This window comes from Oryctolagus cuniculus, chromosome 6 (genome assembly GCF_051225735.1).
Source record: "Oryctolagus cuniculus isolate XC-2025 breed Fujian yellow rabbit chromosome 6, ASM5122573v1, whole genome shotgun sequence".
NCBI lineage: Eukaryota > Metazoa > Chordata > Mammalia > Lagomorpha > Leporidae > Oryctolagus > Oryctolagus cuniculus.
This window is the reverse complement of record NC_142872.1, coordinates 126,826,546-126,845,867: the sequence shown is the minus strand read 5'-3', so window position 1 is coordinate 126,845,867 and position 19,322 is coordinate 126,826,546.

Genomic DNA, 19,322 nt, shown 5'->3' with positions numbered 1-19,322 from the left:
TGCAGCCCACGGCACGGGACAGAGCTCTTCAAAGGCCCCTTTCCCCCACCAACCCTGCCCAGACCACCTGCCAGGGGCAGTGATGACCCTGCCTGTACCCACAGCGAACTTCCCAGAAGTGGATCGTGCTAGGGGCTAGACGAGGCAGGGTGCTCCTGGGAGAGAGACACAGACAGGAAGTGATTGATTATGGGGAGGGGGGAGGCCCACTTGATTTGGTGGCTGAAGTTCGATGCAGCTGGAGGTCCAGGGGCTCCGTTGTCTGATGGCAGAAGTCCCGTGTCCCAGCTCCAGCAGGAGGCGCGTGTACCCTTCCTCCTCCTCTTCTGGTCAGCTCGCACCCTACATGGATCAACTGCTGCCTGCCTTTGTTGGTGATCTTAACTCAGTCTTCCAACAGACGCACCCAGAAATAACGCGTCACCAGCTAGCTGGGCATTCCTGAGCCCCGTCGCACCGACGCATAAAAACTAACATCTCAGGGCTTTCCAAAGCGATCAGAAGCTGGACCCCTCTCTGAGGAGGAGCCTCGCAAATGAGGACAACTGCAGAGTGACATGTGTGCAGTTGACATTGGACAGATTGGGTCACTGCCAATCGCAGGGGCCGCAGCCTGTCACAGGCTGGGGGACAGTGTGGTGGGTAGGCCTGCTCCAGCCCTGCCCACGGTCAGCTCCACAAGTAAATATGAATGGGGAACTCTGGGCCTATGCAACATAGGTGTCAATAAGAGGAAATTGCCCTGGCATTGACCCCTGCAAGAATTTCAAGACCCAGAACCCCACATTTACATGAGCTTTGGTGACATGACTCATCAAAGTCCCAGAATTACTGCTTTACAAGCTAGTTCAAGGTATTTCTAGGTGTCAGTGTGGCTGAGGGTCTTAAAAGCAGCCAGTCCACATGCCGAGGCTTCTCCAATCCACCTAACGTCTCAGCACACCTGGGCCGCAAGAAAATTCAAGGGAATAATAGGAAACCCATCTGCACCTAAACTGTATTTGCATCCCTCACGCTTACGCTCGAAGTGAACCAAAGGAAAAGGAGCTTCCACGGAGGCTCGGTCATCCCCTTCACCCATCCTTGACCCTGACCACAGTCCACCAGTCTCGCCTAGAGGGTGGGTATCGGCCAGGAGGTTTGGCTGGGGGTGGATGCACGTAGGGGGCTCTGTCCTGGTTCTGCCACCTTCTAGCAGGGTGACCTTGAGGTCGTTATTGCACCTCTCAAGTCTTCACCTGGGGATGGGATGATGCACCTGCATCCTATGCTTGCCAGGAAGCTTAGATGACGTCACCTGTGGAAAGTGCTCGGTACAGCAGTCAGCACACTTTCGGCTGCTATTGCAACCTGCGTATCCACTCGGTGGGGACAGAGACAGGCAGTGGGAGGCATCAACAGGCTTTGGCCGGTGGAAGCAGCACACTCGGGGTCAGGACAGGGCCCAGGCCCAAGAGATAGAAGCTACTAGAGTGGTATTGAGTATCAAGGCCCCAGCAGAACAGGCAGGGCTGCAGCCTGGGGTCCCAGCCCAGCCAGTCCCACGGGGGTCAAATCAGGCACGCACACTCAGCGGGCTGTGTGCACTTTGCTGGGGAAAGTGAGATCAGAGATTCAGAATATGGAAAATTGTGGCAGACAGTTGGAGCTTTGCGTGTTTCCCTTCTGACTCGTCTGTGCCAATAGCCAGCAGCCCTGGGCTGCCTGAGAGTTGACACCTGTCCCCGACCCTAGGCCCTTAGCAATGGCTGGCTGGTGTGGGGTGTGGTTACATGGCCTCTCCAGCTCCCTGGGGACACAAGCCCGAGTGGCCCCGTGGGGGCTGCTGCCTGGCAGCCCCCCCCAAGTCTTTCAAGGGAGCTCAGCCCGGTGGGTTAAGGAGGTGCTGACCCCTAGAGGCGCAGGTGCCAGGAGGTCCGGACGGCACCCAGGCAGGGCCCAGCCTCTGGCCGGTGCACCCTAGGCCTGCTCAGAATTCTTGGGTTGTTAGTAAAAGAAGCAGACTTTGGAGAACTTTAGCGACAATTGTATATGTTGGGACCATCCAGAGAGTTGTGGAAGTGGCTGGGAGGCAGGGCCTAGGCTGGGAAATGGGGGTGGGTGGGTTATGAGTTGAACTGTGCAAAGCCCACCCCCCAAAGCTCCTCTGTTGAAATCTTAACCTCCAGGATCTCGGCATGTGACCTTATTTGGAAATAAGGTTGTGGAAGATATAATTAGTTTAGATGAGCTCATTAGGGTGGGCCCCCATCCAACGTGACTGATGTCTCATAAAAAGCAAAATCTTGAGACAGACCCAGAAACAGAGAGGGAATGGCCCAGGACAATGAAGGCATCCGGGGCCGTCCACAGCCAAGGACAGGGGCCTCAGCAGAGCGACCCTGCTGGCGCCTGGAGCTCAGCCTCCCTGCCTTGGGGACGGGCCGGGGCGGGGGGCGCTGCTGTGAAAGCCCAGGAGGCCCTAGGAAGCCAGCGCAGAGGGGCAGCAAGACCTGGGGCGTCAGCAAGGGCCACCTGTTCTCAGCTCCTTGTCTTGCCCTCGGCTTCAAGTGTCAGAGAGAGCGAGTCCGGGTGAGCCTCCCGCCGGGCTGCCACGGGTGAGACCACTCCTGGAAGGAAGCTGGGTGTGGATGGGTGTCCTTTCCAGACATGGACAAGAAAACACAGCAGAGGCACACTTGAGTCCCAGGCCTGGGGCGCGGCCACAGCTCCACTGCCCTGCTCTGAAGCCCACTGCCCTGCTGTGTGGCTCCAGCCTCCCCTTCTGTCTGCTGGGGGCGAGAGAGTGGCCTGACCCCGGGGGACACGGGGTGGGCTCCTGGGCTCTGGAGAGACGAAGGACCACCCTTGTCAGAGAGCTGTCCCTGGCACTGCCCCTCCTGGGGGCGTTGAGGGTGCAGAGTGAGTCTTTCATCTGCTGGTTCACTCCCCAAATGGCCACAACAGCCAAGGATGGGCCAGGTGGAAGCCAGGAGCCTGGAACTCCATCTGGTCTCCCACGTAGGTGCATGGGCCCAAGCGCTTGGGCCATCCCACTGCTTTCCCAGGTGCATCAGCAGGGAGCCGGATCAGAAGTGGAGCAGCCGCGACTCCAATATGGGATGCTGCCGTTGCAGACAGCGGCTTAACCTGTTGCGCCTCAGTGCCAGTTCCCATTGGGGTTCTTCTCCCCCAGAGTCCTTAAGCCCCTTCGAAGCTCTGGGTGTCCCTGGACATCACATGTGTGCAGTGAAGCAGCATGGCTGGGAAGAAAGCCTGAGGCCCAGCCCCACCTCCACCCCTTGCCCTCGGCTGCCCTGTGTGCTGTGGGACTGTCAGGCCCACCGCCCAGCCGTGGCAGTGAGCACGGGGCTGAGGCCAGCCAGGCTGGTCTGTCTGTGGAGGGACAGGAGCTGTGCACCGCCTTGGCCTCATCCAAGGTCCCTGGGGCCACCAGCATAGAGCGCAGCTGTGAGACGCTGTCTTCAAGCATACGGCAACCCACACTCATCTCTGTCCCCACCCAGGGTCCTAAAGGAAGGGCTAGAGGAAGGGGTGCGGGCAGCCACAACAGGCCTCTGGGACCTGGGGGCTGGCGAGTGTGGGATCAAGGATGCAGTAGCATCGGGGGCCTGGTGGGAGCTGCCTTCCCCGGCTGCACCTGCTGGCTGTGAGCTCGCAGGGTGCAAGGGACCACAGGCCCTCTGGCCTCGCTTAACCTCACTTGTGAGGGCTCCACCCTCGTGGCTTTGTCACCATCCCCCAAACACCCCACCTTTTAAAAAAAGTTTCTTTATGCAACCGAATAAAGAGGGGCCGGAGCTGTGGTGGAGCGGTGCCATATGAGCACTGATTCCAGTTCTGGCTGCTCCAGTTCCAATCCAGCTCCCTGCTTTGGGAAAGCAGCCGAAGATGGTTCAAGTGCCTGGGCCCCTGCATCCACGTGGGAGACCCAGATGAAGCTCTGGCTACTGGCTTCGACCTGGCCCAGCCCTGGCCGTTGTGGCCATCTGGAGTGAACCAGTGGATGGAAGATTCTCTCTCTCTCAATCTCTCTCTCTCTCCCTCCCCTCTTCCTCTCTCCGTGTCACTCTTTCAAATAAATAAATAAATCATTTAAAAAGAGAAAAAGAATGTATTTGAAAGGCAGAGTGACAGAGAGAGGGGAAGAGTTGGTGGGGGGGGGGAGAATCGATCTTCCATCCACTGGTTCATCCCCCAGACGACCCCAAAAGCCAGGCCTGGGGAAGACCCCACCACGTTTTAAAACCGTAGCGCTGGAGACGAAGTTTCAACTTAAGAATATGGGGGAGGGGGCATAGACATTCAGACCACAGAGTCAGGGTCCCTCTCCTGGAGCACATCCTGCCTCCACATGCACTACCCAGCTCCGTGGGCCCCGCCCAATCCCCACCTGTCCTGCACCAGGGAGTCAATGGCCTTCACCGGTTAAGGAGCACGCCGCAGCCTGCAGGGGCCAAAGGCAGCCAGAGAAGGGGTGCCTCCGGTCTCCGGTCCCCGGCCTGGCCTGCTGGGTCTGCGCTTGGCTCTGTGTGGCCCGGAGAGCCAGGATTCTGCTAAGAGTGTTTACAGGAGAGCAACATGGTCCCTGCAGGAAAACCCCGGCAGCATGTGCTGGGGTGGGGGCTGCACGTGGGGGCCTGCGGAGCTGCAGGGGACCCCCGGCCACTCCCTCCCTGTCCTCTGACCTGGAGAGGGGGGGAACGCTGGGGGGGACGACACACGCCACGGTGACGCTGCAGTGCTGTCATTTTGCAGTAAAGACACACGACTCGACCCTGGCATCTCCGGCCTGCCTCCCAGGCCGACCTCCCCAGGAGGGAAAGACAGACTGAGCCCAGGTCAAACCAAGCCGGGGCCCTGGCAACACGCCCAACGCAGGGTCGGCTCCTAGCAGCACCCGGGACTTCCGCAGCGTGTTTCATCAGGACTGCTCTGGGCTCGCGCTGCAAGTCCCGGCGAGCGCCCACGGATTTCCCGTTAATCCCGTTCTTCCTACAAGGCAGAGGCTCGCAGTCCGTGGGCGTGGTGAGGCCGCTGACAGCTGTCCCGCGGGAGGGACCCCGGACGCCAGCCGAGGAGCAGGGCCGAGCTGCAGCCGCAAGCGCCGGGGTGAGCTAAGGTGAGCGATCGTGTTTACTTTGGAAGAAAAGGGCCAAACAGCAAGATCCAAGCCTCGTTGTGAAAGGCCCCATTTATGTAAAAATCGACTTCTGCCTGGAAGAAAAGCAAAGCCAGCAGCTTCCATTTCCAGTGACTTCTGGAAGAGGGAGGGTGGGGCCGCGCGGGAGGCGGCGGGGGCTCCGCCCCTGGGGGTCGTCACTCAGTCGTAGGCGGAATTACCACCCCTTGTAGGACGACTGGAGCATCCTTCCGCCTAAAGGCAAGCCCCCGAACAGAAGCGGCCGAGGGGCGCTGCTGCTACGGGGCAAACGGTGAGAACTGTGTTTGATGTAACCTAACCATTTAATTACAGCACCAACATGGTCCTGTTGAATCCTAGAAATCATTCCAGGAAGTCGTTACTGTTCTAACTGTCCCCTTTCTACAAATGAAAAGGGGGCAATGTCCTTGAAGAGTTGAAAGGGCGGCACAGTTAAGATCCCACTGGGACATCCTCATCCCACATTGTAGCTCCCCTGGTACAAGCCCTGGTTCCACTCCCGATTCCAGCATTCTGCTAATGCACACCCCGGGAGGCAGTGGATGACGGCTCCAGGACCTGTGGCCCTGCCACCCGTGTGGGAGGAGACCTGGCTTAAATTCTTGGCTTCTGGCTTCTGCCTGGCCCAGCCCTGGCTGTTGTGGGCACCTGGGGGAGTAAACCAGTGGATGGGGGTGCACTTTCTCTCTGTCTGGCAAATAAATAAATAAATAAGAAAAATATAGTTGCATGTTTAAGCTATGCTACATTTGTACAATGAAATATTCAACAGTAAAATGAACTGAGTTTCAAGCCATGAAAAGACATGGAGGAACCTTAAACTGACACTGCTAAGTGAAAGACATCTTTCTGAAACAGCTAGACACTGCACGGGTCCTAGCACACGGTCTTAGGGAAAAGCAAAAGTACGGAGACAGTAAAAGATCAGTGGCTGGGGCCGGTGCTGTGGAGGAATGGGTAAAGCTGCCACCTGCTTTAGGAGCCGGCTGCTCCACTTCCGATCCAGCTCCCTGCTAATGGCGTGGGAAAGCAACAGAGAATGCTCTAGTCCTCGGGCCCCTGCACCCATGTGGGAGACCAGAAGAAGCTCCTGGCTCCTGGCTTCGGCCTGCAGCCCTGGAGCTGGAAGTTGCAAGATTTCAATCTGCTACCCAGAGTGGTACAGGATTTCAATGTTAGATTATTTCTGGAATTTTCTTTTCTTTTTTTTTAATTTTTTTTTTATTTGAAAGTCAGAGTTGCAGAGAGAGGTAGAGACACAGAGAGAGGTCTTCCATCTGCTGGTTCACTCCTCAGATGGCCACAACAGCAGGAGTTGCGCCGACCCGAAGCCAGGAACCAGGAGCTTCTTCCAGGTCTCCCACATGGGTGCAGGGGTCCAAGGACTTGGGCCATCTTCTACCGCTTTCCCAGGCCATAGCAGAGAGCTGGATTGGAAGAGGAGCAGCCAGGTCTTGAACCAGCGCCCATATGGGATACCAGTGCTGCAGGCCAAGGCATTAACCCGCTGTGCCACAGCGTCGGCCCCTATTTCTGGAATTTTCTACTCAATCTTTCAGGCTGTAGGAAGTGAATTATGGTTCAAGGAATGGTCCTGTATTTATCAGCTGCACTACTGCCTCACGGCCAGGAATCCTGGCTGGGAGCTGGAGCCAAGAAGACCTCCGAGAGGAAGAGGGGCTAATTCTGGGACCCAGAGCAGACGTTGAGGTGTTTCTGGTGTAGGGGCAGCTGCCTTGCCCCCAGTTACGGACACATCCAGGATTCCACACCCTTCTCCCCGCCTCCAGAAAGGGGACCACAGGCAGGGAGGCCCCTGCTGTTAGCCTTGGGGGCCAAACTGGCAGGTGTTACTTCCACGCCCCTTTGTCCCACAGGATGTAGAAGGGGAGAGGTGCAGGGACAGGTGTAAGAGTCCAGGCCTGGCTTCCAAGGCGTGAACTGATCCCCACGCAGCCTGGGCCAGCCTGCAGCAGCCTCTCCAAGGTACAAGAAGCCACAGCACAGCGGCCCTGCACTTAATTCTGCCTTGGCCAGCCCCTGCCCCACACTGTGGCTAGCAACACCCCCATTCAGTGGCTTTGCGTGCTTTGGTTCTGTAGGGCCAGGGTCCCAGGAGGAGAAGCGTTCAATCAAGAATTAGACGTGTTTGTTGTAATAGACGGCGGCAGACTGCTGCTGCAAATGCCTGCAACCCTTTGCAACCCCTCACCGCACAAGGCAGCGGTCCCCGTGCTCTGCATCACCGCCTGCAAAGCTGTTACAGCTATTTTCATGTGTTTCCAGTCTGCTAGGTAGAAAGGGACAGTAATTTGCATTTTTCTCACCTCTGGTGAGTTTGGGTCTTTTCAGATGGTTGTGGCTACCAAGACCTACCTACCAAAAGAACTGTCCCTCTTCTTCCTTTCCCTCCCTCCCTCCTCTCTTTTGTCTTCCTTTTTCCCTCCCCCACCCCCTCCCTCCCTGCCTTACTTTGCTTTCTCCTGTGCCTGAGCTTTTTCACTCTAAAGGGCCCTTGTGCACTCCAAACTTCAGTACAATGCTTGCAGATCTGTGTCCTTCGGCCCGAGAAACCTCATTTTCTACTATTTATTGGAAAGTGTTCTGCCCTTTTTTCCCATGGTCACTGGTTTTGGAACTCTGGTTAACCAGCTGGAAGTCCGGGCGGGCCCCCAAGCCCAGGCTGGAGCCCACAGGGGCACAAGGAGGCTGCGCTGGCTCTGGGTGCTTCTGTGCTGTGGCAGCCGGCCCAGGAGGCCAAGCGGCTGAGGGGGTCCCCTGGAGTGCATAGAGGGGGCCAGGCCCGCAGGCAGCTTCCCACCCAGGAGACCAGGCGTCAGACCAGCACAGCTGCAAGTCCATACTGCTTCGTGTTCGCCCTTCAAATCTCCCCCAGGATCTCTGTTGTAGCCCACCCAGCCGGAAAATACAGAGAAGGGAATTCTGCACACCATCCGTGTGCAGCCACTGTTCTAAGCCCAGGAGACACATCCAACTTTTAGAACAACCCTGTGAGGTGGTTATTAGTACTAACAACTGTTTTACAGATGCAGAAACTGAGAACAGAGAGGGTAAGTCAGCTGCCTAAGGTCACGCAGCTGACGAACAGTGGTGCTAGGGTTCTGATCCTGAAAGCAAAGCCATGATTGCCTCTTGGCCAGCTCGATGTTTAAAAGTGAACGTGTACGTGCTGCCGAGCCCAGTTTGGATGAGCTGTTGGTCCATCTGACCCGCCGCGTCTCCATTTTGGACTCTCGATGGACAATTCTTTTTCCAAGGACTCCGTGCGCCAGTCCTTACAGAACCTGTATCCATGGCCTTCCAGTGGTTCCCCGGGGTGTGGTCCCTGTGGGGGAGGGGCTCTCAGCAGGGGTGTGGGTACTCACTCCTCTGGCTTCCTCCCGCCCCCTGCCGGCTCTGGGCTCCTCAGCCTGGGGACCGTCCTGGAGTGGTTTCTGCCTGCTGTGCCCCTCTGTCGGGTCCCAGCGATGCCGACGCTGCCCTATCATCCCCACCCCTGGTGCGCTCTCCCCCTGGCTGGCGGCCTGGTCCCCGCAGCCCTGTGGCACCTGGAGAAGCTGCAGGCGCAGGGCTGGGCTGACCGCGGGTCAAATGAGTGCCCTGGAGGGCCCAGCCCCAGAGCTGCCGACTCTGCGGATCTGGGGTGGGGCCTGGGAGCCGGCATTTCTGAAGCTCCAGGTGATGTCGCCGCCACCTCTGCTGAAAAACAGACTGCACTCCGACAGCCGCTGATCTGCGCGGCACCGCCCTGTCCTCCTAGCCAGCCCTTCCTGCACGCCGCTCCCTGTCAGGCTGGTGAGTGCCAGCGAAAGCCACCCGGACGCCGGAAGACAGGACCCCACCCCGCCGGCGGCCCCGGCCCGCGACTGTAGCTCCCAGTCCCCGCACAAAGCGTTTGCTCTGGCGCAAGCTGGCTCAACCCAGTCTTGTAAGCGTTAGGCCCACGGGTTCCCGGCTCTGAGAACTGATGCAAAATCTGCCCGGCTCTCTGCCCAGGGCACCCGCTTGCCAGCACGCGGAGTGGCGGGCCCCAACGTGCGGCACGGCCGAGCGGAGACCCGCGAGCTGCTCTCCGCAGCTCCCTGTAGCCCAGGGTCCAAAGACAGACCAGCGCTCTGCGCCGCAGGGAGCGCAAGCTTCCGAGCGCGTCACCGTCCCGGGGAAGGAAGGCTCCGAGGCCCCAGGGCGCCCCCATCTGACAGGCGTGCCCCTCATAGCCTCGGCTCCCTGAGTCTCTGCTCTCACTGCTCGCTCTCCGTCCTGGGGCCGCTTCCCATCACTGCGCACAGCAGGTGCAGAGCGAGGTATTTGCATGTAGGACGAGCTGCGAACAGGCGGCCGCCTCGGTGTTCAAACACGGACTGTCTGGGCCACGCCAATTTTTTTTTTAAAGATGTACTTATTTATTTGAAAGTCAGAGTTACAGAGAGAGAGAGAGAGAGAGAGAGAATTGTGTATCTGCTGGTGCACTCTCCAAATGGCCGCAACAGCCAGAGTTGAGCCAATCTGAGCCAGGAGCCAGGAGCTTCATCTGGGTCTCCCTCGTGGGTGCAGGGGCCCAAGCATTTGGGCCATCCTCCACTGCTTTCCCAGGCACATTAGCAGGAAGCTGGATTGGAAATGGAGCATCAGAGACATGAACCGGTGTCCACGGGATGCCAGCATTGCAGGCAGCGACTTTACCCACTAAAGCCACAATGCAGCCTCTGGTCCATGCTTACTAACCAGGACCCTGGTCACAGATGCAGACTGAAAGCTGTTTTAGGCGGGCAGGTGCTGAGGTGTTGTATAAACTGCCAGAGAGGCGGTGTTGTGGAATCGAGTTTCCTGGGTGCAACCTTTGCCTAAGGGGAGGGGTCCATGCGGGCCTCCTTCTCAGTCTCAAGGGGGAAGAGAGACCTCGACCCCAGGCTCTCCCTGGGCCTGCTCTGCACGGTGAGGGCAGTGCGTAGCCGCTTGGAGCTCGCGGTCAATGGGAGAATCCGCAGGGCTGAGATGAGTGCCAGAAAGGTGTCACTTATCCAATCACCCTTTCAGTGGGTTCCAGAAGTTCAGAACACTGCTTGTAAGTGACGAATTCTCATCACAAGGAGGTGCAGGATTTATTTCATATGAGTTAGTTGCCCACTGACACTGCTGATAAACATCAAATATTTTAAAAAAAAAAGAAAAGCTAATATGAAAGGGGTGCCAAATAGCTTGGCACAGAGTTCAGTGGGACCCTGAGTAGATGCCAAAAAAATGGTGTGTGTGTGTGTGTGTGTGTGAGGGTCTTCAAAAAGACTGTGGGAATGTGTGTTTTGGGAAACCTATTGCAAAATTCTTTGCACTAATGGAACTTACGTTTTTAAAAAAGGTATTTATTTTCTGTATTTGAAAGGTAGAGAGCGAGAGAGAGAGAGAGCGCGAGCGAGCTTCCAGCCCCTGGCTTACTCCCCAAATGGCCACAATGGCCCAGGCTGGGCCAGGCTGAAGCCAGGAGCCAAGAACTCCACTGGGATCTCCCATGCGGGTGCAGGGGCCCAAGCACTTGGGCCATCTTCTGCTGCTTTCCCAGGCACATTAGCAGGGAGCTGGATCGGAAGCGGAGCAGCTGGAACTCAGATCGGCGCTCTGGTGTGGGTAGCTGGTGTCACAGCGGGAGTTTAACCTGCTGGCTGCCGCACAATGCCAGCTCCAGGAAACTCATATTTTAAATCCATTTTCCATGAGCTTTTTGAAGTGCACTCAATTTTCTGGTTATTCATAGCTTTTGTTGCATTTTCGAAAGAGCCATTCAAAGCCCACCCACGAGAGGGGAGTAGGAACACCCCCCACCCTGCTTAGATGGCGCCCACCCGTCACTCCCTCCCAGCCAGCACTTCCGGCCCTGCCTCCCCCTGCCCAGGTGTCTCCTTGGCTTCCTTGCACCTGTCTGACCCTTGACGCGCTGAGAGCAGAGCAGCTCCCCACCAACCTGGGGGTCAGAATAAGCCCGAGGGACTTTACCACTTGTGTGAAATAAACACTAAAATGCCTTACAAAACTCCACAGAAGTCAGCACTCAGAGGAGGAAGAAGGCAGCCCACCCTGTCACCCCTCGGTATCTAAAGAGGAGGCGTCCAGGGGCCCCCGAGGGTCCGCAGGTGCTCAGGTCCCTCCTAGCAAACAGTGGTGTCGCATTTGCACACCCGCTTCTATACGTTGCATCGACTCCAGATGACTTAGGACACCGGCTTATGACGCACATGCGCACATGCGGTGCAAAGAGCTGTTCCCGGAGCTGTTAAGGATGAGCAACAAAGAAGCGAGTGTGTGTGTGAGTGTGTGTGTGTTCAGCGCTGCCACAGCACTCCCGGCCTGACTGCATTTTCCACCTGTGGCTGGCTGGATCCCCGGACGTGAAGCCCAAGACTCCGGGGGGTGGGGGGAGGAGGCTGACTCCTGAACGCAGGTGCAGGTGCAGCGAGGGGTCCCTGAGCTCGCGCCCAGCCTGTCCGCAGGCTGAGCGCTCGGTGCCTTCAGTGGTGAAAGGCCACTGCCCTTCACAGCCAGCTGCTGTGTGTTTGCCGCCTCCCGTCTTGCTTGCTCCCCTAATGGCCGCAGGATACGAGCACTGCTGGCCTCACTTCCAAGGGGAAGAAGCGGAGGCCGGGACAGGCTGGGTAACTTGTCTGCATTACCCAGGACCGGAGGTGTTGCCTCCTAACCACGCTTCATCTCCCTCCCACGCGGCCCAGGAGCTGTGCTAAAGCACGCTGTGGGTATTAGTTTATTTAACCTTTGCAACAAGCCCATGAAACAGCACGGTCATTGTTCCTGTTGTACAGGAGCCAAAACGGAGACGGAGAAAGATGACATCACTTGCCCCGAGTCACACAGCTGGGATGTAATCCAGGCGATCCCACTCCGGGGTTCTCACACTTAACCCTTCCGGGAAATGGGGAGGATTTAAGTGACCACAGAAATCAACCTCCAGACGACCGCTTGGGGGCGCTCACTAGTGGAGGACGCGAGCTATGTTTTAAAAATTCAGAAACTGTCGATCACCTTTCAGACATTTAGCATTACCTCACACTGGTTTCCAAAAAACATTTCATGTGTACCAAGAACTGGGCATGGTGCTGTCTGGGTTATCCTCCAGGCACCTCTGGTCTGGTCTGGTCTGCTCTGGGTACACAAACCCCGCAGACACAGACTACAGACAGATGCGACGCCGAGTGTGCAGGGCCAGGTGTGACCGGCGTAGGCGTCTGGGGCAGTGCCTGCCACCCTGGGAGCCACGCGGGGCCGAGGACTGGCAGCCCACGGGCGCCTCTGCTGGCTGCACACCACGGGTGGCGTGGTCTCTGCACACAGCGGGTCGCCTGCTGCAGTCAGCCGGCTCTTTGTCTCGCATCTTTCACGAGGCCGATGCCAGGGTCGGGGGCTCTTTCTGCTTGGCCACACTGGGGCAGACCGGGGCTCTCTGTGCTTGCAGCGCCGGCTTGGGCGCATGGGGGCCTTGGGGTGCCCATCGCCCCATCCGAGAGGAGCTGGAGCCGCCAGCCGGCGTTATGTAAGAGGATTATGAAACTCAGTAACAAGTAGGTAGGTGATCTGTGTGTATAAATAGACCAGAACCCCAGGAGTGTGCTACTTTAAGTCTCAGAGACATCTAGTGGCAAGAATTGTATCTGCAGTCCTAGCCCATCCTCTTCAAATAAGCGCCTTTTAAAAAATTCTAGACTGTGCCCCTTCTGTACATCCTCACAGTGAGAGGCTGTGGGTTCAATCACTTGGACAGAGAATGAATGTACAGGCTTTTCATTTCTAGGGGGCATAGCATCGTCTTTAATATAAAGTACTGTAGGCTGCCTTTTTGTTTTTTAAAGGATTATTTATTTGAAAGGCAGAGTGACAGGGAGGGAAGAAGAGAGGGAGAGAGAGAGGAAGAAAGGAAGAGAGGGAGGGGGAGAGAGAGAGAGAGAGAAATCTCTTAATTCACTGGTTCACTCCCCAAATGGCCGCAATAGCCAGGGCTGGTGCAGGCAGAAGGCAGGTACCCAGAGCTCTGTCTGCCTCCATGTGGATGCAGGGGCCCAAGCGCCTGGTGCATCTTCCACCTCTTTCTCAGGCGCAGTAGCAGGGAGCTGGACCAGAAGCGGTGCAGTGTGGACTCGGACCTGCACAGTGATGTGGGATGCCGGCATTGCAGCCTCCACGCAGTCACCAGCCATCACCGTCACAAAGTGGTTGCTTCTGTGGTACGGTTAGATTTCTCATCCATTTCCTGGTTACTACAGGCAAACAAAAACTGACCAAGCAGGAGAATCTCCTCTGAGAGTTAACCTGAAGTTCTCTTCCTGCACCCCTCACCTACGCCACCATTTTCTTTTCTCTTTGTCCTTTCAGGGAGGCTGTTTGGGGCTTAGGGCTTCGGAGGAAAAAAGAGAGCCAGATGAGGAAAAAGGAGCCCCCCCTTGCCTTTCGAGGTTCAGAAACCTTGGACTTAGGGAGCAGAAGGGATTTAGGACACAAATGAAATGCATATTTTTGAATCATATAACATAGCTCAAGAGACATGCAGAAATCATACATAAATGGTACAGTGCCAAGGGAGATGTCACTCGGCTCAAGTTCAAGGCCTCACAGCCCCCAAGTCCTCCCTGCTCCCTGAGCCTGCTCCCCAATGCCGGCTACCGTCTTGGCTTCCAGAGGCATAGACCGGCTCCTCCTGTTTTGTGGACGTTTTTCCAAGTTGGGCTTCCCGATCTTGGACTTCCTGTCCCTGTCTCTGTTCCACACTGCATTGATTCATGCTGACATGAATGACAATCATTTATGCTGACGTGAGGAGCGACATGTGGCTCCTTCTCCGTGAAGTATAAAATTCCGTCCTGAGATTTCCTGCACCAGTTGACCTCATGGACCCTGAGTTGCTTCTTGTCTGGGTCAGTTAAGAATGATGGCACAGGGGCCAGCGCTGTGGTGTAGCGGGTTAAAGTCCTGGCCTGAAGTTCCAGCATCCCATATGGGCGCCAGTTCGAGTCCCGGCTGCTCCTCTTCTGATCCAGCTCTCTGCTATGGCCTGGAAAAGCAGTAGAAGATGGCCCAAGTCCTTGGGCCCCTGCACCCATGCAGGAGACCTGGATGAAGCTCCTGGCTTCGGATCGGCCCAGCTCTGGCCATTTTGGCCATGTGGGGAGTGAACCAGTGGATGGAAGACCTCTGTCTCTGTCTCTACCTCTCTCTGTAACTCTGTCTTTCAAATAAATAAAATAAATATTTTTTTAAAAAAAGAAAAGAACAATGGCACACACGTGTTCTTGTTTTGTGCTCATGTGTGCATCTCATGTATTCATCATAGGGGATATAACTTGGGGTGTCATGGCCAGGTCCCAGGGGGTGTCAGTTCACTGTCAGCAGAGCCTGGCAAAAACAGTTTTCCAAAGAAGCTGGAGCAATGTAGGCTTCCCCCAGCAGGGTATGAGGTTGCTGTAGTTCTGTGTCCCCACGGGAAGAAGACTACATGGCCAGACGACCTCCCGCCTCCAGGGCCCTGACCCCAGGATGGCTCCCCATTCCTTGGTCCCCACCAAATGGCCCCTGGTGCAGTAGCAATGCAACAACAGAGTTAAGTTGCGCGGTAGAAAATGACGTTCCTTAGCGTGTCTGTTTATGATCTGAGATGTGGTTACAGGCCTGCCCCATCTTTCTGAGGAAGGGACGGAGCCTCCACACGCAGGCTAAGGACTTGGTGGCAAGGACAGTTTGCAGCCAGCAGCGCGACCTGGGCACCCATACAGGGAAGTGGCTGGGGTGGCAGGGGGAGGGGAGATCCAGCCTAGCGCACGCTTGTGCTCTGTGACCCCCACCAGAAACCTGGCTGGAAGCCCAGGAGCTAGGAGTGGTCGCTGGGCACAGGGCGGGAAGGGCAGGGAGACAGCTTAGAGGGGCTGCTGGTGGAGACCCAACACAGATACTGCGTCTGGACGTGGCTGCACACGGTGCTGTCATGTCTCTCACCCCACCCGCTACCTAATTCATGTGCATAAACTTCTTTCTTTACAGTTTTTAAAACATTTTATTTGAAAGGCAGAGAGACAGAGAGAAAGAAACAGAGACAGACAGACAGAGAGAGATCTTCCATCTGCTCTTCCACTCCCCAGATGCCTGCAATGGCCCAGGCTGGGCCAAGCTGAAGCCAGGAGCCCCCAAATCCATCCAGGTCTCTCATGTGGGTGGCAGGGACCTAAGTGCCTGAGCCATCATCTGCTGCTTTCTGGGGTGTGCTTTAGCAGGAAGCTCGATCCAATGTGGAGACGCTGGGGCTTGAACCCAGGGATGTGCTGGTCCCGGGCAGTGGCTTAAATGCTACACCAACACCACCCCAAGATAAACTTATGGCTCCTCCCCCCCCTCAACATGCATACACACACTCTATTTATTCACTCTTTATTCATTCATTTTTTAAGGTATAATCAGTTTTTTCTGACTCTAAAAGAAATAGATTTTTAAAAAGATTTATTTATTTATTTGAAAGGCAGAGTTACAGAGAGAGGTAGACACAGAGAGAGAGAGAGAGAGGTCTTCTATCTGCTGGTTTACTTCCCAATTGGCTGCAACAGCTGGAGCTTCACCCATCTGAAGCCAGGAGCCAGAAGCTCCCTCTGGGTCTCCCATGAAGGTGCTGGGTCCCAAGGACTTGGGCCATCTTCCACTGCTTTCCCAGGTCATGGCAGAGAGCTGGATTGGAAGAGGAGCAGCCAGGACTCGAAGTGATGCCCATATGGGAGGCCAGCATTGCAGGCAGTGGCTTTACCTGCTATGGCATAGGGCCGGCCTAAAAGAAATAGATTTCTTTAAAATGCAGAAAATATGGAAAGGAATAAAGAAAAATCAAAAATCATCCTAGGTCTAGCACCCAGCAATGATCATTGTAAGTACTTTGACCTGTATCTCTTCACACATCTTTTCTGTTTGTGCACACACTGAAGAATAGAGTCATATTTTGCAAAGATGTTTCCCATTCTCTTTTCCCACTCAATACATTGCCTAACTCTTCACATGTCAATATAGACACGTGTCATCATTTTTAATGGATGTGTAGGACTCTATTTCATGCATAGACCATAAAAGCCACTTTAATATTTTTTATTAAGGTATAGTTTGCAAACAAAATTATTATATATATATTTATGGTATGCAACCTGACGTTGTGATAGATACACATTGTGAAATGGTTAAGTCAAGCTAATTACCATATCCATACCTCATGTACTTATTTTTTGCTGTATATTTTTCCAGCTGATTTATTCTAAAACTTTTTTTGTATTTTGAAGCTATGAACCTGTCACCCATTAAGTACATTGCCCATAATATTTTCCACACTTCTGGCTTTCAAACTTTCCTCGCGCTGTGTACCAATCTGTTCTGGCTGCCTTAATAAAATGCCATAGACTAGGGGTGGGCATATGTCACAGTGGTTAGGATGCCGCCTGGGACGCCTGCATCTTTTGTTGGAGTGCCAGGGTTCAAGTCCTGGCTCCACGTTTGATTCCAGCTCCCTGCTGGTACGGACCTTGGGAGGCAGCAGGTGATGGATGGTCCAAGTACTTGGGTCCTTGCCACCTCCATGGGAGACCTGGATTGAGTTCCAGGTTCCTCTTTTTGGCTTGGCCCAATCCCAGCTCTTGTGGGTGTTTGGAGAGTGAACCAGTGGTTGAGAGTTCTCTCTGTCTCTGTCTCTCTGCCTTTCAAATCAATTTTTAAAATAAAAATAAATGCAAGTTTAAGAAAAAAAAATAGACCAGCTGGCTTACACAACAGGAATTTATTTAGCACAGTTCTGGAGGCTGGAAGTCTGAGCTCAGGGTGCACACTCCATGGGCTCCCATGAGGCCTTGGCCTGGCCTGCCAATGGCCACTTTCTCACTGTGTCCTCACGGGGTCGAGAAAGAGGGCGCCCTCTGGTGTCTCCTCTTACAGGACCACTGGCCTGTCCCGCCGACGTCCTCTAACCCGGATTCCGAGGGGACGCCAACATTCTGTCCAGAGCAGACTGTACAGAGGATTTCGGGTCTCCGTGTGGTCCGACCAATAATCTTATTCTGGATCACTTTGGATTCACTTTTCTTAGTGAGGCTTCCCAACCCTGAGATTCTGTAACATGAGAACACAGGCTTCTTCCTACATCTTCATATACTTGTTGTGCCCTGCATTCAAGTTTTAATCGTTCTGGAGCCTAATTTGGGTAAGGTCTGCCTCCTTTCCTGCCCACCTAAAGTACTGCGGTCACTGTTTTAGTCTTCATGTCGGCAAACTTCAGATTGTCTCGCACACAGCTCGCAAGCGACTAAGCAGAGACTAGATTCGTCGTCATGCGCACACTCTAACTGCTCACTCATTTTATCCTCCCTTTCTGTGCTGGGTGTAGACAGTGGTGTTTTGCCTATCGTCTGGAAAATCCATTCATTCAGTAAAGAGCGACAACTAGAGCCAACTCCCCTCCCCCCAAGGAAACGGTGAGTTTCCTGAACATTCCAGGCGTGCACAGCTTTCTGTGTAAAGCAATTCACAGCTGGCTGGTCCCAAAGTGCGCTTAGGGCTTCTACATTCTTTGCAATCCTAAAATGTTTTTTGGTTCTCAAATGAAATGCAAAGGAAGAAAACCCACCCATGGAAGAAACCTACTGATCACACGAACTTTAAAAAGTTTGAGTTAGCCGGCGCCGCGACTCACTAGGCTAATCCTCCGCCTTGCGGCGCCGGCACACTGGGTTCTAGTCCCGGTTGGGGCGCCGGATTCTGTCCCGGTTGCCCCTCTTCCAGGCCAGCTCTCTGCTGTGGCCCGGGAGTGCAGTGGAGGATGGCCCAAGTCCTTGGCCCTGCACCCCATGGGAGACCAGGAGAAGCACCTGGCTCCTGCCATCAGATCAGCGCGGTGCATTGGCCGCAGCGCGCCGGCCACAGCGGCCATTGGAGGGTGAACCAACGGCAAAGGAAGACCTTTCTCTCTGTCCTCTCTCTCTCTCTCACTGTCCACTCTGCCTGTCAAAAAAAAAAAAAAAAAGTGAGTTTTGTTTGTTGGAGCCGCCGAGTGTCCTGCCGCGGCCAGCATGAAATGTTGGTGTGTAGCACAGAGTCCCCACGTGGGCAAATGTGACACAGACTCAGTAATTATCAGTTATGCCCACTACTGGAATACAGCACATGAATAATCGTGGCCCTAAAATAACATAGTGCGACGTATATAATGATTTAATAGCAAGTACAAGTATCAAATGATGTTAATGATTAAATTAATTGCATTTTAATTCCCATTTAATCCAACCGGTCTGTCTTAAGCCCCCCTGTGTGTTTCATCCCTGTGTGTCCAGGGAATACAAACACATGACAACATATCAAGTAGTCATAATGCAAATAACTTCCTTCAAGATGCACGACAATGTTGCGTCGATACAAAAATGAACATGTTGCATATGTTGTGTGATGTTACAGGGTATATTTTTGAAAGATTTATTTATTTATTTGAAGGCAGAGAGGCAGAGGCAGAGAGAGAGGGAGAGATCTTTCATGCGCTGGTTCACTCCCCAGATGCCCGCAGAGCTGACCCAGACCATAACAGAGAGCTGGATTGGAAGTGGAGCAGCCGGGACTTGAACTGGCGCCCATATAGGATGCAGGCACTACAGGCGGCAGCTCCAGCCATCATGCCACAGTACTGGCCCCCACAGGCCGTATTTTAATTAATATCATGGAAGCAATTTCATGGTCACACCTTGGAAATCAGCAGTGCCCAGTACACTGCATCAAATGTCCACGTGCATCAAATTTCAAAAATTCGTTTCTAAGTCGGTTGTTCAAAAACTCAGAACTTCACCACTCTAAAGGGCAAGGTTCTATGTCGTGGTGAGAGACAGCCCAACCATAGGTTTGTGCTTGGCTGGAATTCTATGAGTTTTCCATGAGAGGGAGTTGAAATTGTAGACCTTTGTCACGTGGAATCGTTTTCCACTGTGGTCATTAAAAGACCAGAGTCCTGCAAGTTAATCAGACCAGTTTTATTTCTCTGGAGCGACAGCCCTTAAGGAAATCTGTAGTGCACACAGCATGCCCTTTGCCGATCGAGATGGGTTTGACTTTGATGGCCCAGGTCTGATGGCACGATTGTCCT